Source organism: Mobula birostris, chromosome 24, assembly GCF_030028105.1.
Source record: "Mobula birostris isolate sMobBir1 chromosome 24, sMobBir1.hap1, whole genome shotgun sequence".
Lineage (NCBI taxonomy): Eukaryota > Metazoa > Chordata > Chondrichthyes > Myliobatiformes > Myliobatidae > Mobula > Mobula birostris.
Window position 1 is genome coordinate 50776594 of NC_092393.1, and position 18987 is coordinate 50795580.

Consider the following 18987-nt stretch of genomic DNA (forward strand, 5'->3'; position numbering starts at 1 on the left):
CACTCTATTAGATTACAAACCTTTGTAGATTATGAGAACACTCAGTCCTCTTTTATTGTCATTGAGAAATACATGCATGCATTAAGAAATGAGACAATCTTCCTCCAGAGTGATATCACAGAAAACAGGACAAACCAAAGACTAACACTGACAGAACCACATAATTATAACATATAGTTACAGCAGTGCAAAACAATACCATAATTTGATAAAGAACAGACCATGGGCACGGTAAAAAAAAGTCTTAAGTCCAGATTGACTCCCGAGTCCCCGATAGCAGGCGGCAAAAGGGAGAAACTCCCTGCCATAAACCTCCAAGGCACCGACAACTGCTGATGCCTTGGAAGCAGCCGACCACAGCCGATACTGAGTCCGTCCGTCCAAAAACTTCGAGCCTCCGACCAGCCCCTCCAATTCAGCCTCCCGAGCACCATCCTCTGCCGAGCGCCTTCGACCTCGCCCTGGCCGCTGAAACAAGCAAAGCCGAGGATTCGGGGCCTTCTGCTCCGGAGATTCTGGTTACCACCCAGTAGCAGTGGCAGCGAAGCGGGCATTTCAGAAGTTTCTCCAGATGTTCCTCCATACTCTCATGTCTGTCTCCATCAAATCAGAATTGTGCACGTTACCCTACTTGACAGATTACAGATATCATTCACCGGAGAGGCCGCGCGCGCTGCGTCGCGCCGCCATCTTCTCCTCCTATTGCCATAATATGGAGAGTATTGAACAATTGACTACTCAGAAACTTGATGGTGGAAGGGAAGCTGTTCTGACAATGTTGAGCATGTCTTAAGGCTCCTGTACCTGCTCGCCACTGGTAATAATGAGAAAATGGCGTGTGGGTCCACAATGATGGATACCGGCTCCTTCAGGCACCGCCAATTGAAGATGTCCTCGATGGTGATTTGTGAGAATGCCAACTACATTCTTTCTTTTATAGACATCCGTTAGTCTCGTGAGACCATGGATTTGTGCCTTGGAAGGTTTCCAGGGTGCAGGCCTGGGCAAGGTTGTATGGAAGACCGGCAGTTGCCCATGCTGCAAGTCTCCCCTCTCCACGACACCGATGTTGTCCAAGGGAAAGGCATTAGGACCCATACAGCTTGGCACCAGTGTCGTTGCAGAGCAATATGTGGTTAAGTGCCTTGCTCAAGGACACAACATGCTGCCTCAGCCAGGGCTCGAACTAACGACCTTCAGATCACTAGACGAATGCCTTAACCACTTGGCCATGTGCCAACACATTCTTTCCTTTAATTTGCTTTTTTTTCCCTGCAATTATCTTTTTCTTTTCCAACCTTTTGTTCTATTGACATTCTTAGAACCATTCGAGCAAGGCCCTGAAAACAGTGGCAATTTGCATCACTGTGGCCTACTTTCACCAGCTATTTTGACATCAATGTTCTCTCTTCTGGTTTCGGTTCCCTGTGACACTGATAGTATCTTTGCCAAATGTGATAGCCAAGTATTAACAGCGTGTCCAGGGTACTGAGATTTCACAAAGCTCCTCAACCATGAGAAACACCAGCAGTTCTCACTAGCCCATTATTGCTGCTATGATTTATTTACTCTATAGTTATATTCATTAACCCATTAACCCGCAATTTCTGTTACTTTTGTGAAGATTTATGAATCTGACTTTCTCCATCTGTACTCAGAATCAGAATCGGGGTTATTATCACTGAAATACGGTGTGGAATTTATTGATCTGTGGCAGTGGTAAAAATTACTATAATTACGAATTACTATAAAATTACAAGGCATAAAAATTACTATAAGTTACAAAAATAAATATGCAAAAGAGGAATAGTGAGGCAGTGTTCATGGACTATTCAGAGATCTGATGGTGGAAGGGAAGAAGCTGTTCTGAAAATGTTGAGCGCGTGTCTTAAGGCTCCTGTACCTGCTTGCCGATGGTAGTGATGGGAAAATGGCGTGTTGGTCCTTAATGATGGGTACCGGCTTCTTGAAGCACCGCCTTTCAAAGATGTCCTCGATGGTGAGGAGGGTTTTTGCCATTGATGGAGTTGAATGGGTCTACAGCCTTCCACAGGGTCTTGTGATCCTGAGCATTAGAGCCTGCACCAGAACAGGGCTGTGAAGCAACCAGACAGAATGCTCTCCACTGTGCTCCTGTTGAAGTTTGCTAGAATATTTGGCGACATACCAAATCTCTCCAAACTCCTAACCAAGTATAGCCTTCTTCGTGATTGCATCGAGGCATTGGATGCGGACCGATCCTCCCTCCTCGCTGTCTTTACTGTAAATACAAGTTTCCTTTCTCTTTAGTTACGCAGAAGATACTAGCTCACACCTATGGGAAGAACGCCTGCTGATTGGTATCCCAGTTTCCCTGTTCCACTCTATTATCATCCCATCTCCCTGAAGCTCTGTTACCAACAGTGCAACTGTTTGTTCAGGAGATAAAATTGCAAATAAATTTTAAAACATTGTATATTGATTTAACTCGCACCAATTGCAAAGGCTATGATCGTTTAAGTCAATGATGTTGTCTAGTACGGCTATGATTCATAGATTCAAGGGTCTCGGCCCAAAATGTTGACTGTACTCTTTCCCAGCTATGCTGCCTGGCCTGCTGAGTTCCTCCAGCATTTTGCGTGTGCTGCTTGGATTTCCAGCATCTGCAGATTTTCTCTTGTTTGTGATTTGACAACTGCTAAGGGCCATTTAATGGAAGAAAACTGGACATATGCTATATTATTATTGAGCTAAAATGTGGCAATGATCCAAGGTCTCTTCAAGATACTATTATTGTGCAAGGGCACAACTAGCAGGGTGGTTTGCCACAAGCCTTACAACACTTTTTTTGCAGAAAAAATATTTTTCCCTGATGCTCTTATTTTTTTTCCAAAACATGGAAGTCCCACCAAGTTTCTGATTCCTAACCTGTTTCCTGGTATTTCCTCTTTCATTGGACAATGTGTCCAATCTATGACCAAGTTCAGAATTGTGTTCCAGTCATTTATATAAGAGGTCAAACATGCACTGAGTCAGAGATTAAAGGAATTATATCTTTTTCCCCATTTTATCCAGTATTCCCACAGTGTTTGATCCTTGATCCCTGATTCTTTCAATCCTGATTACAACTGGTGCCCCCTGTACTCGGAAATGTGACTGTCAGGAAAACATTGTTGTTATTCTGACTCTCTCACCTCTTTTCAGTTAATGCTGACGTGTAGCTCTAGCCTTCTGTGTCCTGTGTAATTGGATCCTTTTCATGTGTGAACCTGTACAGTGAGATTGAGTAGGTTCATTGATTGCGAGGCACCATCACGGCCAAACTACACAAACATTTTCCAGCAGAGGTAATGAGTTCATTTGGTGTGGACCAGGAGAAAAAAAGGTAAAAGAAAAACACTTGCAATTGCGTGTCACGTTTTGCAGAAATGTCACTGTTAGAATGCAGGAAATACTAAAGCCTGTATCTATAGGCTCCTGCAAGCCACAAAGCTCAATCAATTAAATTAAAAGTATATTTATTGTCAAAGTACTTACATGAAATTCTAAAGGGATTGGACAGGCTAGGTGCAGGAAGATTGTTCCCGATATTGGGGAAGTCCAGAACGAGGGGTCACAGTCTGAGGATTAAGGGGAAGCCTTTTAGGGCCGAGATGAGGAAAAACTTCTTCACACAGAGAGTGGTGAATCTGTGGAATTCTCTGCCACAGGAAACAGTTGAGGCCAGTTCATTGGCTATATTTAAGAGGGAGTTAGATAAGGCCCTTGTGGCTAAAGGGATCAGGGGGTATGGGGAGAAGGCAGGTATAGGTTTCTGAGTTGGATGATCAGCCATGACCGTACTGAACGGCGGTGCAGGTTCGAAGGGCCGAATGGCCTACTCCTGCACCTATTTTCTATGTTTCTATGATACTTTATGATAAGGATATTCATATACTACCCTGAGATTCATTTTGTTGTGGGCATTCACAGTAAATACAAAGAAACACAATAGAATCAGTGAAAAACTGCACACAAGATGGACAAACAACCAATGTGAAAAACTTTGGGGGCGGCAAGGTAGCATAACTTTTAGCCCAACGCTTTACAGTGTAGGCGACCCAGGTTCAATTCCTGTCACTGCCTGTCAGGAGTTTGTACGTTCTCCCTGTGACCGTGCGAGTTTCCTCTGGGTGCTCCGGTTTCCTCCCACAGTCCAAAGACATGCCGGTTGGGTAGGTTGATCAGTCATTGTGAATTGCCCTGTGATTAGGTTTCGGGTTAAATTGGGGTTGCTAGGTAGCACGGCTCGAAGGGCCAGAAGGGCCTATTCTGCACTGTATTTCAATAAATAAATAAATAAATGAAAGAACAAACTGTGGAAATACAAAAAGAAAAATATAATAATAAATAAATAAGAACTAAATATCAAGAACATGAGATGAAGTCCTTGAAAGTGAATGCATTGGTTGTGGGAAGAGTTCAGTGATGGGCGAGTGAAATTGAGTGAAGTTATATTCTCCGGGTCAAGAGCTGAATAACCTTGTTTTTAGTAGGTTTGTGCAAGAGAAAGCTACTCTATAAATCCCAAAGTGAAGTCTGTCCACATAGCTTATAATTGTAACTGCAGGTTAGCTCCATGAATGGCATAAGGAATGCATTAATCACCATATGCAACCATCTTTGACCTAAACAAAGCCTTTGACACTATCAATCAAGAATGTCTATGGAGAAGCCTTCTCAATCTTGGCCACCTCCCTGAAATTAGTCTGTTGCAAGTAAGCTGTAATTCCAGCCAAGATGCCCCTGCCTTGCTTCACCACGCGTTCAGACAGTTACGATTTACTGTAACTCTGGCCTTAAATGCTGGATTCCTTTTTATTTACTGTAACTTTTCACAGAATTTCAAATCTGCAGTCAACATTAAAACAAGGTCAAATCCCTTCCAGTGCCTCTTGCTTTTAATAGAACTGTGACCAAAGCTGAGGCTGTGGTCTCAGCATCACATTACAATGGCGATGGTGTTTCTGCACCCAGCCTTTGATTTGCAAAACTCTGCAAAGACCCTTATGCTCTGTGCACCAGTAATGCTGGATCCCATCAAAGAAGGTAACATGGACAACACCATGCAGAGAGTTTATAAAGTATGAGGAGATATTCTTTTTCCTTTTGCTTTCTCTTCTGTGCTTCTCTTCCAAGATGGCACTAGTAATATGCGGCAATGTTTTGCAGCCAGCTTTGAAAACTACTAGATATGTTTTTTCTGAGCTACTATTACTGCAATCTGCAGCTTGTAATTTCCCTTTAACAAATGTACTTTTGAACCATGTGAAAGAACTAGCAATTTTACGATCTCTTGAAGGACTTGACGAACTTGACTTTCGGGAATGCAGGTTCAGCACTCTAAAGATGAGGTCAGCCATCACCAGGGCGGGCGACGTGCCAGATTAAAGAGCAGAAAACGAACTGGAACTCAGCCCCACTACTTTGTGCCAGCCAAGATCCCCGACCTGAGCCCCTCCAGTCTGCTTGTGTTCCGCCCGTCTCCCTCTCTACTCACTATTACTATCGAGCGGGAGGTGGGTCTAGTGTCCTGCGCCGCCGGGTCCCGGAGCAGCTGTTGCCCTGCAGACATCGGGCTTCTGGACTGACTTCACTCACTTCAGTGCTGAGCGGACTCTGCAGCCTATGGGCTCACTTTCGGGGGCTCTGCAGATCACGTTCTATTATTTGTTTACTTTTTTTTACTATTTGCCCTCTTCTTTTACATCAAGTGTTTGTTGCTCTTTGTTATGTGTGTGTGTGTGTATTTTTTGTGGATTCTATTGTATTTCTTTGTTTTCTTATGGCTGCCTACAAGAAAATTATTCTTAAGGTTGCATTCCATATACATGCCTTGATAATAAACTTACTTTTGAGCAATAGACAATAGACAATAGGTGCAGGAGTAGGCCATTCAGCCCTTCAAGCCAGCACCACCATTCAATGTGATCATGGCTGAGCATCCACAATCAGTACCCAGTTCCTGCCTTCTCGCCATATCGCTTCACTCAGATGAAGGCTTTTTTTTACACAAGTCCACACAACTTGCTAAGCCTTCTTTAGTAGCATCTCCCATTTTATGACCAGCAGCTCCAATCCCACCATTATCAGACTGTTGAATGAATTTCTTATAGGAATAGGATGCATCCAGAAAAGCATAAACTTAGTAATGAGAGTCAGCAAGGCTCTGTACAGGAGAGGTTATGTTTTACAAACTTGCCTGAGTCTTTAAGATGGCAACAAAGTTGACTAATGAAAGTAGGACAGTGTCGTTGTATATGTGGACTTCCATAAAGGTGCCTCATGGTAGTTTAATCCAGAAGATTAAGGTACATTGGATGCATGGTGATTTAATAGATTGGTTAATAGATCAGAACTGGTTTGGCTGCAAGTGTAGTGGTGAAGGGGTAGTAATCTGTCTGGAGGTCTGTGACCAGTGATGTTCTGCAGGGGTCAATATTGGGACCTCTGTTGTTTGTGATACATTTAACTGAGTTGGGTGAAAACATGTGTGGTCTGAGGAGTAAGTTTGCAGTTGACACAAAGGTTGGTGGAGCTGTGGATCGTAAAGAAGGTTGTCAAAGGGTTCAGCAGTATGCGAATCATTTGTTGATATGAACGGTGAAATGGCAAAGGGAGTTTAATCCAGACAAGTGTGCATTTTGGGAAATGAAATGTAGGAGGAAAGTCTCTCAGAAGCACTGATGTATAGAGGAATCTTGGAGTGTAAGCCTGTAGGTCTCTTTAGATAGAAGATTGAAGATTCACTTTAATTGTCACATCTACATTGAAATATACAGTGAAATGCATTGTTTGTAGCAACACAAATATGCAAAGGACTGTGCTGGGCAGCCTGCAAGTGTCACCATGCCTCCAGCGCCAGCATAGTTTGCCCACAACTCAGTAATCCTAACCATACATCTTTGGAATGTGGGAGGAAACCAGAGCATGTGTTCAAGGGGAGAATATAAACCCTTTATAGACATGGGCAGGAACTGAATCCTGATCTTAATAGCTGGTGCTTTAAAGCAATGCACTAGCCAGATAAGGTACAAATGAAGGCATATAGATACTTTCCTCTATTGGTTGGGGCATTGAGTATAAAAGTGGACATTGTAGCTCTATAAAACTTTCTTTCGGTCACGTATAGAGTACTGCATACAGTTCTGGTCACCTCTTTACAGGGAGGATGTGTAGGCTTTAGAGACAGTGCAGAAGAAGTCCACCAGGATGTTGTCAGGATTAGAGAATGTTAGCTATATCTTGGGCTGTTTTCTTGAGTTGAATATATGCTCAGTGACCACTTTATTAGGTATCTTCTGCACCTAATAAAGTGGCCACTGAGTGTATGTTCATGGTCCCCTGCTACCGTAGCAAGGGTTGACAGGTTTTGCGTTCAGTGATGCTTTTCTGCACACCACTGTTATAACACATGGTTATTTGAGTTACTCTTGCCTTTCTGTCAGCTGAGTCAGTCTGGCCATTCTCCTCTGACCTCATTCATTAACAAAGCATTTTCTCCCACAGAACCACCACTCACTTTGTTGTTCTTCAACACCATTCTCTGTAAACTCTACAGACTGTTGTGCGTGAAAATCCCAGGTGATCAGCAGTTCTTGTTATACTCAAACCACCCCATTTGGCACCAGCAATCTTTTTTATTTTATTTATTGATTGAGATACAGTGCGGAATAGGACCTTCATGCCATGCTGCCCAGCAATCCCCGATTTTTAAAACCTAGCCTAATCATGGGACAATTTACAATGACCAATTAACCTACCGACTGGTACATCTTTTAACTGTGGGAGGAAACTGGAATTCCCAGAGGAAACCCACACGGTCACGGGGAGAACATATAAAACTCCTCACAGGCGGAGGTGGGAATTGAACCCGGGTCACCTGCACTGTAAAGCATTGTGCTAACCACTATGCTACCCTGCCGCCCTATCCATGGTCAAAGTCACTGAAGTCACATTACAATGAGAATGATTACAATGAGAATTGTAAATACAAAGGCTTTGGACAGTTCTGTGTTCCAGGTCAAGGAAGCTGCAGATGTTCTCATTGAAATTACTGGGGCCATAAATCAAACCAGATTTTAAACACAGATATTTTCATTGCACAATTTGCTCTTTAGATGGATGTCAAAATTCCAAACCAAGCAGAGTAAGACACAATTTATTTGCGGGAAACTCTTATGCAACTTCTGTTATTGGACAAATTGTCTGCAAGTCCATAATAAACATTTGGGGTTGCTTTAACTGAAAACTATTTCATTTCCAGTATAACTGCTTGAAACAGCGCAGAAAAAAAGCTCAAGGTCTGTCGTGATCCACTTCTCTTCCAGATGAAGCCCTGTGACACTAAGTAAGAGACAGAGTTAGAAGTGATGTAAATGATGTTCTAGAATAGGGATCTAACTGATCTGGGCCCGGCCGACAACTTCTGTTTCTGCTGTTAATGCTGTTATCTGTAGAGTCTGGACAAACCATATAGTAATCATAATCTCCAATAAAATAATGCAGGGAAACATTATTCAGAGGTTGATTAGCCCAATAAATGATTGTATCCTCATAAATTTCATACGACAATCCACCATATTAGTTCCTTTTCTTTTCCACCTCAAGGTGCCTTTGGGAGGGCTGAAAGCTGTGCGAGACACAGCAGCGAACCTTTGCGTTTAGCTATACCTGAGATTCTTTAGATGGCAGGACCCTGCTACAAAAACCTCTTCATCTCTAACAACCTAGAGGGTTCCCAAGTGTGCTTTCTGTGAGCTGAACCCATTGTGACTACTTAGAGCACAAAACAGTTTTACACCTGTTATACATGGTTACTTGTTTGTCTTACCTATATTTTAAGTTTGTGTTCTTCTATTTCTTTCCTTTAAAAATAGCATAAGGAAGAGAGAGAGAGAGAGAGAGGCCCGGATTTCACTCTGGCCATATGAGCTTCAAGTTATAGTGTTCAAATATAAGTGCCTCCATTCTGGACAGGAAATACCCATATTTTGAGAGAAATTGGTGTTGCTTAAATTAGTATTTTGGAAAATAACTTGGAACAATGCTTGCGTAATTTATGTTAAATATGTTTTTCTTGTGAATGTTGTGGTTCTAATGCCACGCGCCTGTGTTGCTGCTGCAAGATCTCCTTTGACAATAAACTTGGCTTTGACATTTGGGGAGAAGTCTTAAACAGTGCATTTTTTAAACTGACACGGGACATGATCAGGGTTATGGCAAGAGACAGCAAAGTCACTAACCTTCAGGGCTCTGCAGACTGAGCCACCTTGTGTCACGGCCATCAGGGAGGAGGTACAGAAACTTGAGAACACACACACTCAACATCTTAAAAACTGCTTCTTCCCACCGCCAGCAGAATTCGGAATGGTCCACGAAACCATGAACAGTACTGTTATTTTCTTTGATAACTTCAAACCATTCAACTAATTCAAAGGAAGATGCAAGAGGCTAAAAAAGGCGGGAGGAGAAGATGGTGGTGCGCCTGCACGTGCGCAGCCCTCTGGTGAAAAATGATATCGTATCTGTTAAATAAGGGTCGTGGACAATTCTTATTTGATGGAGAATGGACGTGAAAGCACAGAGGAACATCTGGAGAAATTTCTGAAACGCTCGTTTGCTGCTGTCGTTACTGTGTGGTCAGGAATCTTTCAGAGGGTAGGCCTCAAAATCCCCGGCCTTGCCTGCTTTTGGCGACCGAGAAGGAGGTCGAATCGTTTGGACAGAGGTGGTGCTCAGTACTCTGTGTCGGAGAGCCGATCAGAGCTCGAAGTTTTCGGATGACTCAGAGTCGGATTGTGGTCAGCGTGGCAGGGAGAGTTTTTCTTTCTTCTCCCATCTGCATGAGATGTGGGACATTTGAGAAACTTTGAACTTTACTGTGCTCATGGACTTCTTCATCAAATTATAGTATTGTACACTGTTGTAACTATATGTTATAAATATGTGGTTTTGTCAGTTTTTTCAGTCTTGGTCTGTCCTGTGTTTTGTGATATCACACCGGAGGAAATAATGTATCATTTCTTAATGCATGCATTACTAAATGACAATAAAAGAGGACTACATGTCTTCATAATCTAAATGTGAGTGTAACTTGGTGTTTAATTTAAGTGAGGTGTGCCTATATCACACGGCAACATAACATATGCAATTCACATATTTTTGCATATAACCCGTAATGAACAAGAATGCTTAATCAAACAAGATTACTCAAATATTACCAATATACTAAATATGCAACAACTACTCATTATTCATCTTTTGCTTTATTTGCCTTTGTAATACACAGTAATTTTTAGGTATTGCACTAAACTGTGGCTACAAAACAGCCAATTTCACAACATATGCCAGTGCTTATGATTCTAACCACTGGCCAAGTGGTTAAGGCATTAGACTGGCGACCTGAAGGTCATGAGTTCAAGCCCCAGCCGAGGGAACGTGTTGTGTCCTTGAGCAAGGCACTTAATCACACATTGCTCTGCGATGACACTGGTGCCAAGCTGTATGGGTCCTAATGCCCTTCCCTTGGACAACATTGGTGTCGTGGAGAGGGGAGTGTTGCAGCATGGGCAACTGCTGGTCTTCCATACAACCTTGCCCAGGCCTGCGCCCTGGAGAGTGAAGACTTTCCAGGCGCAGATCCATGGTCTCGCAAGACTAACGGATGCCTAGAATAGAATAGTTTCAGAGAGCCAGTCTGGGATAATCAATTGGCTGTATTTGATTAGAAGTTTCAGGAGATTTGGTATGTCACCAAAAACACTCACAAATTTCTATAGATGTACTGTGGAGAGCATTCTAACTGGCTGTATCGTCATCTAGTATGGGGGTGGGGGTGTGTACTGCTCAGAATCAAAACAAGCTGCATAAAGTTGAAAACTCACTCAGCTCCATCAAGGGTACAAGCCTCCCCAGCAGTCAAGACTCCTTCAAGGAGTGATATCTAATAAAGTGACCTCTGTATGTATGTTTGTGGTCTTCTGTTCCTGTAGTCCAACCACTTCAAGGTTCGACATGCTGTGCATATAGAGATGCTTTTCTGCACACTACTGCATGGTTATTTGAGTTACTGTTGCCTTCCTGTTAGCTTGAACCCACCTAGCCATTCTCCTCTGACCTCTCTCATTAACAAGGGATTTTCTCCCCCCACAGAACCGCCACTAAATGGATGTTTTCTTTCCCCCGTACAGTTCTCTGTAAAACCTAGAGACTATTGTGCGCTAAAATCCCAAGAGATCGACAGTTTCAGAGGTACTCAAACCACTCCGTCTCGTGCCAACAATCATTCCACAGTCAAAGTCACTCAGATCACATTACTTCCCCATTCTGATGCTTGATCTGAACAACAACTAAACCTCTAGACCATGTCTGTATGCTTTTATGCATTGGGTTGATTAGATTGGATGATTAGATATTTGCATTAACAGGCAGGTATACAGGTATAGGCAATAAAGTGGCCACTGAGTGTACCTTCTACATTAACACAAATTTAAAGGCATACTCCTGCCACTTAATACATAGTTCATGGCAATCCTGTTTCTTTCAATTAGCATTCTGAAGTCCATCCCTCATCACTATAATAAAAGAATTATATTTTAGGTGTCCGGGGCTTTGTATTCAAAACCCTGTGCTGAACAGCTGATGACGACTGTTCAGCTGAGCTGTGCTCCTGACACGCAATTCTACAAAGCTACCTGTTAAACTAAGCTGACTTGCAAAGCTATGTCAGTACTTTTCAGAGACACAAGAGATTCTGTTGGTGCCAGAAATAAAGACACTGGAGGAACTCAGCAGGTCAGGCGGTGCTTCAGGCCAAGACCCTTCATCAGGACTGGAAAGGAAGGGGGGAAGAAACCAGAATAAGAAGGTGGGCGAGTGAGTGAAAGGAGTACAAGGTGAGAGGCGATAGGTGAAGCCAGGTGGCTGGATGAAATACAGAGCTGGGAGGTGATAGGTGGACAAGGTAATGGGCTGGAAAAGAAGGAATCTGATAGGAGAAGAGAATGGGTCATGGGAGAAAGGGAAGGAGGAGGGGCACCAAGGTTCGGTGATAGGCAGGTGAGGGGAAGGGAAGAGGTAAGAGGGGAGCCAGAGTGGGGAATTGAAGAAGGGAGGAGGGGGAGGGGGGGAAAGTTACTAGAAGTTAGAGAAATCAATGCTTATGCCATCAGGTTGGAGGCTACCCAGATAGAAAATGAGGTGTCGCTTCTCCAACCTGAGAATGGACAGTAATTTCAGAATCTTTCCAATGCACTGGTAACCTTTCCTGTTTTCCTGTTCCCTTTCAATCCTGATGCAGCACCTTGACCCGAAATATTGACTTACCTGGAACATAGAACATTATGGCACAGACCAGGCCCTTTGCTCCATAGTGTTGTGACGACCATTCAACTAAGGACAATCAAACCCTTCCCTCCTATGCAGCCCTCCATCTTCCATCGTCCTTGATCATAGAGCTTCTTAAATGTCCCTAATGTATCTGTCTCTATCATCAACCCTGGCAGGGTGTTCCCTGCTCTCATCACATTCTGTGTAGAAAACATCCCCAATCACCTTAAAATTATGTCCCTTCATATTAATCATTTCTGCCCTGGGAGAAAAGAGTTTCTGGCTGTCCACTCTATCTATGCCTTTTATCATCTTGTACACCTCTTCCAAGTCACCTTTCATCTTCCTTCACTAACATCTTCTGCCTCCACATATGCTGCTTGACCTGCTGAGTTCTTCTCAGTTCCAGTCTCTTTTGTCTTTTTATTCGCACGGTATTGGTTTATCATTGACACATGTATAGTGAAAAGTGTGTCTTGCCTACTGTCCATACAGATCAAATCTTTGCACAAGGTAAAACATTAACAATGCAGAACAAAATGCAAAAGCTGCAGAGGAATTAGAGGTTGTCTCTCGGGGTCCGAGGAAGACTAAACATTGTGCCATCATCTATGGATACGCATGTAGCTTCGGAGGCTGAAGACCAAAGCACACATGCGGTTGCAGGTTGGACATGGAATGGCGGCTGTTAGAACAGGTGCATACACAGCTTTGTGGTGCCAGACTCGTGGTGCTGCAAGGCGCTGATCTCGGTCATCCTCAAAGTCAGATGCAGTTTTTCTGGTCAGAGGAACACAGTGCAGGTAAACAATGAGATGTAAGATTGTAATGAGGTAGATAGGCAAAGAGCAGATCATCTGGGCACTAAGACCTTGTTTGTGGGTTTGGTCAAGTACAAATTAGTTTGGTTAGAAAACAGCTCCACATTGTGATTAATTTAACATTAATTCACTCAGGCATGGTTTCCATTTATCATTTATTTCATGTTCTCAAGTTTGCGGTTTGATAATCGTTATAACTTTTAATTGTTTCAAACTGTAGAAAAAACAGAGGCACATTTTGGTTTCATCACTTAGTCATGTGCTCCCAAAGTCCCCTCCTACTTTGCAATGCACAGGATGTATACCTCCCAAGGAGGAAGAAGTATTCGGAAGGCAAGATGACACAACCATGGCCAACAAGGCAAGCAAAAGCCAACATAAAAGCCAAAGAGAGGGCATATAATAGAGCAAAAATTACTGGGAAGTTAGAAGATAGGGAAGCTTTTAAATACCAACAGAAGACAACTAAAGAAGTCATTAAAGTAAAGATGAATATGAAAGTAAGCTAACCAACAATATTAGAGAGGATACCAAAAGTTTCTTCAGACACATGAAGTGTAAAAAAGAGGCAAGAGTGGATATTGGACTGCTGGAAAATGATGCTGGAGTGGTAGTAATGGAGGACAGGAAAATGGCGGGTGAACTGAATAAGTATTTTGCCTCAGTCTTCACTGTGGAAGACATTAGCAATACAGTGGAAGTTCCAGGTTTCAAGGGTCATGAAGTGTGTGAAGTTGCCATTACTAGGGAGAAGGTTCTTGGAAAACCTGGACCAGATGGTGTACACCCCAGAGTTCAGAAGGAAGTAGCTGAGGAGATTGTGGAGGCATTAGTAATGATCTTTCAAGAATCTCTAGATTCTGGAATGATTCTAGAAGACTGAAAAATTGCAAATATCATTCCACTCTTCAAGAAAGGGGAAGAGTCAGAAGGAAAGAAACTATAGGCCAGTTAGCCTGACCTCAGTGGTTGGGAAAATTTTGGAATTGATTATTATGTATGAGGTCTCAGGGTATTTGGAGGCACATGATAAAATAGGCTGTAGTCAGCATGGATTCCTCAAGGGAAAATCTTGCCTGACAAATCTGTTGGAATTCTTTGAAGAAATCACAAGCAGGATTGACAAAGGAGAACCAGTTGACCTTATGTACTTGGATTTTCAAAAGACCTTTGACAAAGTGCCACACATGAGGCTACTTTACAAGCTACCACCCCATATTGTTACAGGAAAGATTCTAGCATGGATAAAGCGGTGGCTGATTGGCAGGAGGCAAAGAATGGGAATAAGGGGAACCTTTTCTGGTTGGCTGCCGGTGACTAGTTGTGTTCCACAGGGGTCTGTATTAGGATCAATTCTTTTTACGTTATATGTCAATGATTTGGATGATTGAATCGTCCAAACTTGTTGCCAAGTTTGCAGACGATATGAAGATAGGTGGAGGGGCAGGTAGTTTTGAGGAAATAGGGAGGCTGCAGAAAGACTTAGACAGATTAGAAGAATGGGCAAAGAAGTGACAATGTTGGGAAGTGTATGGTCATGCACTTCCGTAGAAGAAATGAAAGGGTTTACTATTTTCTAACCGGAGAGAAAATACAAAAATCTGAGGTGTAAAGGGATTTGGTTGTCCTTGTGCAGGATATTCTAAAGACTAATTGCAGGTTGAGTTAGTGGTGAGGAAAGCAAATGTGATGTTAGCATTCATTTCAAGGGGACTAGAATATAAAAGCAAGGATGTAATGTTTAGGCTTTCTAAGGTACTGGTGAAGCCTCACTTGGAACTGTGGGTAGTTCTAGGCCCCTTATCTTGGAAAGGATGTGCTGAAACTGGAGAGGGTTCAAAGCAGGTTCACAAATTCCAAGGTTAAACAGCTTGTCATATGAAGAGCATTTGATGGCTCTGAGCCTGTATTCACAGGAATTTAGAAGATTGAGGGATGACCTCATTGAAACCTACTGAATGGTGAAAGGGCTTGATAGCGTGTATATGGAGATGTTTCCTCTGGTGGGAATGTCTAAGACCAGAAGACAACCTCAAAATAGAGGAAGTGTCTTGTTAGAACAGAGATGAGGAGGAATGTTCTTAGCTCAACAGTGGAGAATCTGTGGAATTCTCTGCCACAGGCAGCTGTGGAGGCCAAGTCTGTATGTATATTTAAAGCAGAAGTTGATAGATTCTTGATTGGTCAGGGCATGAAGGGATACGGGAAGAAGGTAGGAGATTGGGCTGAGAGGGAAAATGGATCAGCCATGATGAAATACTGGAGCAGACTCAATGGGCCAAATGGCCTAATTCTGCTCCTATATCTTATACATATCTGGGCACCATGATGTAGAAAGGACGTGATTGATCTAGGAAGTATTCACAAGGTTTAAATCAGAATTTCAAGCTAAAATAAATAAATAAAGCAACACATGCAAAATGCTGGAGGAACTCAGCAGGTCAGACAGAATCGATGGAAATTAATAAACAGTCGATGTTTCGGGCCAAGACTCTTCTTCAGGAATGGAAAGGAAGGAAGGAGACACGAGGATAAAAAGGGGAGGGAAAGGAGGATAGCTAGAAGGTGCTAGATGAAGCCATGTAGGTGGGAAAGGTAAAGGGCTGGAGAAGAAGGAATCTGATAAGAGAGGAGGGTGGACCATAGGCAAAAGGGAAGGAGGAGGGGACCCTGGGGGAGATGATAGGTAGGTGAGAAGAGGCAAGAGGCCAGAGTGGGGAATAGAAGAAGAGGGGAGGAGGAGAGAAAACATTGTTTTACCAAAAGGAGAATTCAATATTTGTGCCAACAGGTAGGATAAGACCATAAGACTATAAGCTATAGGAGGGAGATTGTAACATAGTGGTTAGCACAATGCCATTATAGTACCAGCAACCTGGGTTCATTTCCCTCCGCTGTCTGTAAGGAATTTGTATATTCTCCCCATTCCTCTGGCTGCTATGGTTTCCTCCCACATTCCAAAGATGTAGAGGGTGGTAGGTTAATTGGTCATTGTAAATTGTCCCTTGATTAGGCTAGGGTTAAATCGGGGGTTGCAGAGTGGCCAGAAAGCCCTAATCAGCACTGTATCTCAATAAATAAATAATTACTGTCGAGGCCAGCCTGACCCTAATGACAAGGATAACACTTAAAGACAGCTTCCCACTTCCTTCCCTTACCTACGGATGGCAATTTTTTTTGGCATACTTTGAAGGTTGCCTGGAATAAAGAGACACACTTCTCTAAAGAGGCCGCAGTACAACAAATAGGGCTTTACGTCCAGGACGCTGCTTGGCAGGACAATGGGTCAACATCTCCTGAGCGGAGCAAGCCTGTAGACAAGACAGACTCTGGCTAGCCATTCCAGGAAATAAGGCTGTCTCCATTCTTGAGAGCCTTAATACCTAAGTAATCAGACATTGAGGTCAATGTGACTTTACTTCTGTCCAGTGCCAATTTGCTTTCTGTCAGCTGACGAGAAACAGGCTCCCTGCCACACAATGTGTCTGCAAAGAAAGAAAGGATTTGCACCTTGTGCAATATCTGTATGGTAAACACGAGATGATGATTGTTTGGCCCATTATTAACGTTTGTAGACATTGGTCGGGGGCAACCGCATTTTTATCTGCAAAGCATGGATTTGTCAACAGCTGTTGAGAAAAATTGGCAAATTACAATTGTACTTCAAACGTTTGGCAAGGCTTTGTTGTGCTTCTCAGACGCGGATGACTGTAGGCTATACTGGTCATTTTGACATGATTTCAGCTGCAAGGCAGCTTTAAAGTAGAATCTGAATTAGAATCAGGTTTATTATATATATATATATATATATATATATATATACAACTATTATAACTATAAAATATATTATAGTTTTTTAGGGGTGTTATAGCTGAGATGGTAGTGGTGATAAGCTCCCACTAGCTATTAAGTGCTCCCAATGGAGTATGTCTTAAATAGCCTCTGACAACCAAGTCTAACTCCTGGCCTTCACGTGGGGCTTAGCTACTAAGCTAGCAGAGCCGTTTCTGCTGACAGGAGAAGGGGCATAGGTGAATTACTGGCACCTTAAAACCAGTAACTTTGGGCAGATGGAGTGGAGTGGGGGGAGGGGGGTCGTCAGCCATAGTTAGCAGATCGCCCAGGAGAGGGAAAACTCTGACCTCAACCTCCACTGCCTTGCGGCTACGGGGAAGGCTTTGGGTGCAAACCCCGAGGGAAAAATCCAGAGCTGGAGTCCCCAGGGTAGTCCTATGTTGAGTGCAGTGCTAACTGGCAACTCCTGCGATGCTGCGGATGCCTAACTGTGCCGATCCCGCCGTTCCTTGGGGTCCATCAGCTGCGTGGAGAGGGGGAGCAGCTTGCCCTCCGTATCGTACTGCTCAGGCTTTGCACGGCTGAACAACTAGGATGTAATATCCATGGTCAACCTTAACCAGCAGAGGCCTCAGTATGTACACGTATATATAGTGTGCTGAGAAAGCTAGTGCTCAGTTTACAACGCTCTGCAGCTTCTTCTGATCCCGGTGATGCAACCAGTTAGAATGCTCTCCACGGTACCTCTGTAGAAATATGACAGAGTCTTTCTTGACACACCAAACCTCCTCAAACTCCTAAGTTTACTGCAACAGTACAAAGGCAGAGTACAAGGTAAATGGCAGGATACTTGGTAGTGTGGAGGAGCAGAGGGATCTGGGGGTACATGTCCACAGATCCCTGAAAGTTGCCTCACAGGTGGATAGGGTAGTTAAGAACGCTTATGGGGTGTTAGCTTTCATAAGTCGAGGGATAGAGTTTAAGAGTCACGAGGTAATGACGCAGCTCTATAAAACTCTGGTTAGGCCACACTTGGAGTACTGTGTCCAGTTCCGGTCGCCTCACTATAGGAAGGATGTGGAAGCATTGGGAAGGGTACAGAGGAGATTTACCAGGATGCTGCCTGGTTTAGAGAGTATGGATTATGATCAGAGATTAAGGGAGCTAGGGCTTTACTCTTTGGATCGAAGGAGGATGAGAGGAGTCATGATAGAGGTGTACAAGATAATAAGAGGAATAGATAGAGCAGATAGCCAGCGCCTCTTCCCCAGGGCACCACTGCTGAATACAAGAGGACATGGCTTTAAGATAAGGGGTGGGAAGTTCAAGGGGGATATTAGAGGAAGGTTTTTTACTCAGAGAGTGGTTGCTGCGTGGAATGCACTGCCTGAGTCAGTGGTGGAGGCAGGTACACTAGTGAAATTTAAGAGACTACTAGACAGGTATATGGAGGAATTTAAGGTGGGGGGTTATATGGGAGGCAGGGTTTGAGGGTCGGCACAACATTGTGGGCCGAAGGGCCTGTACTGTGCTGTACTATTCTATGTTCTATGTTCTAACAGTGTTCACTGAGCAGCAGGAATCATTGCTCATTGTCACCCTTGTTTCTGAAGTTATAGGAATGTTCTTGTAAAGACAAAAGAAAGCATCGTGCACTTGAAAAGCCATACTCTGCAGTCCTGGAGTCTAATGCCGTTAGTTTAGGTGGTGGGGTTAGTTTGGACGGCTTTTTATCAGCCAGCATGGATCACGTTAGCTAAGTGACCTCCTACTCAGGAAGGTCTCAAAGAGAGGAAAAAGTTAGAAGAAAATTCCCTGAGTTCTGTCGAGGTTTATTTACATAGAGGTTGGTGACTCTTTACCCCAGGTGGCTGGGGGCTGCACGGTAGCGTAGTGGTTAGCACAATGCTTTACAGTTCCAGCGACCCAGGTTCAGTTCCCGCTGCTGCCTGTGAGAAGTTTGTACGTTCTCCCCGAGGCCGCGTGGGTTTCCTCCCACAGTCCAGTGGTAATTGTAAGTTGT

General features: G+C 43.4%; 1 long non-coding RNA gene across 1 annotated transcript in view; it reads left to right on the plus strand.

The window, feature by feature from the left end:
• The first annotated feature begins 3284 nt into the window (after window positions 1–3284).
• LOC140187408 (uncharacterized) overlaps window positions 3285–18987 on the plus strand; it is a 48215-nt gene continuing 32512 nt past the window's right edge. The window contains exon 1 of the long non-coding RNA XR_011883093.1: window positions 3285–3364. This is a non-coding gene — a long non-coding RNA (uncharacterized lncRNA). The remainder of the gene's footprint in view (window positions 3365–18987) is intronic.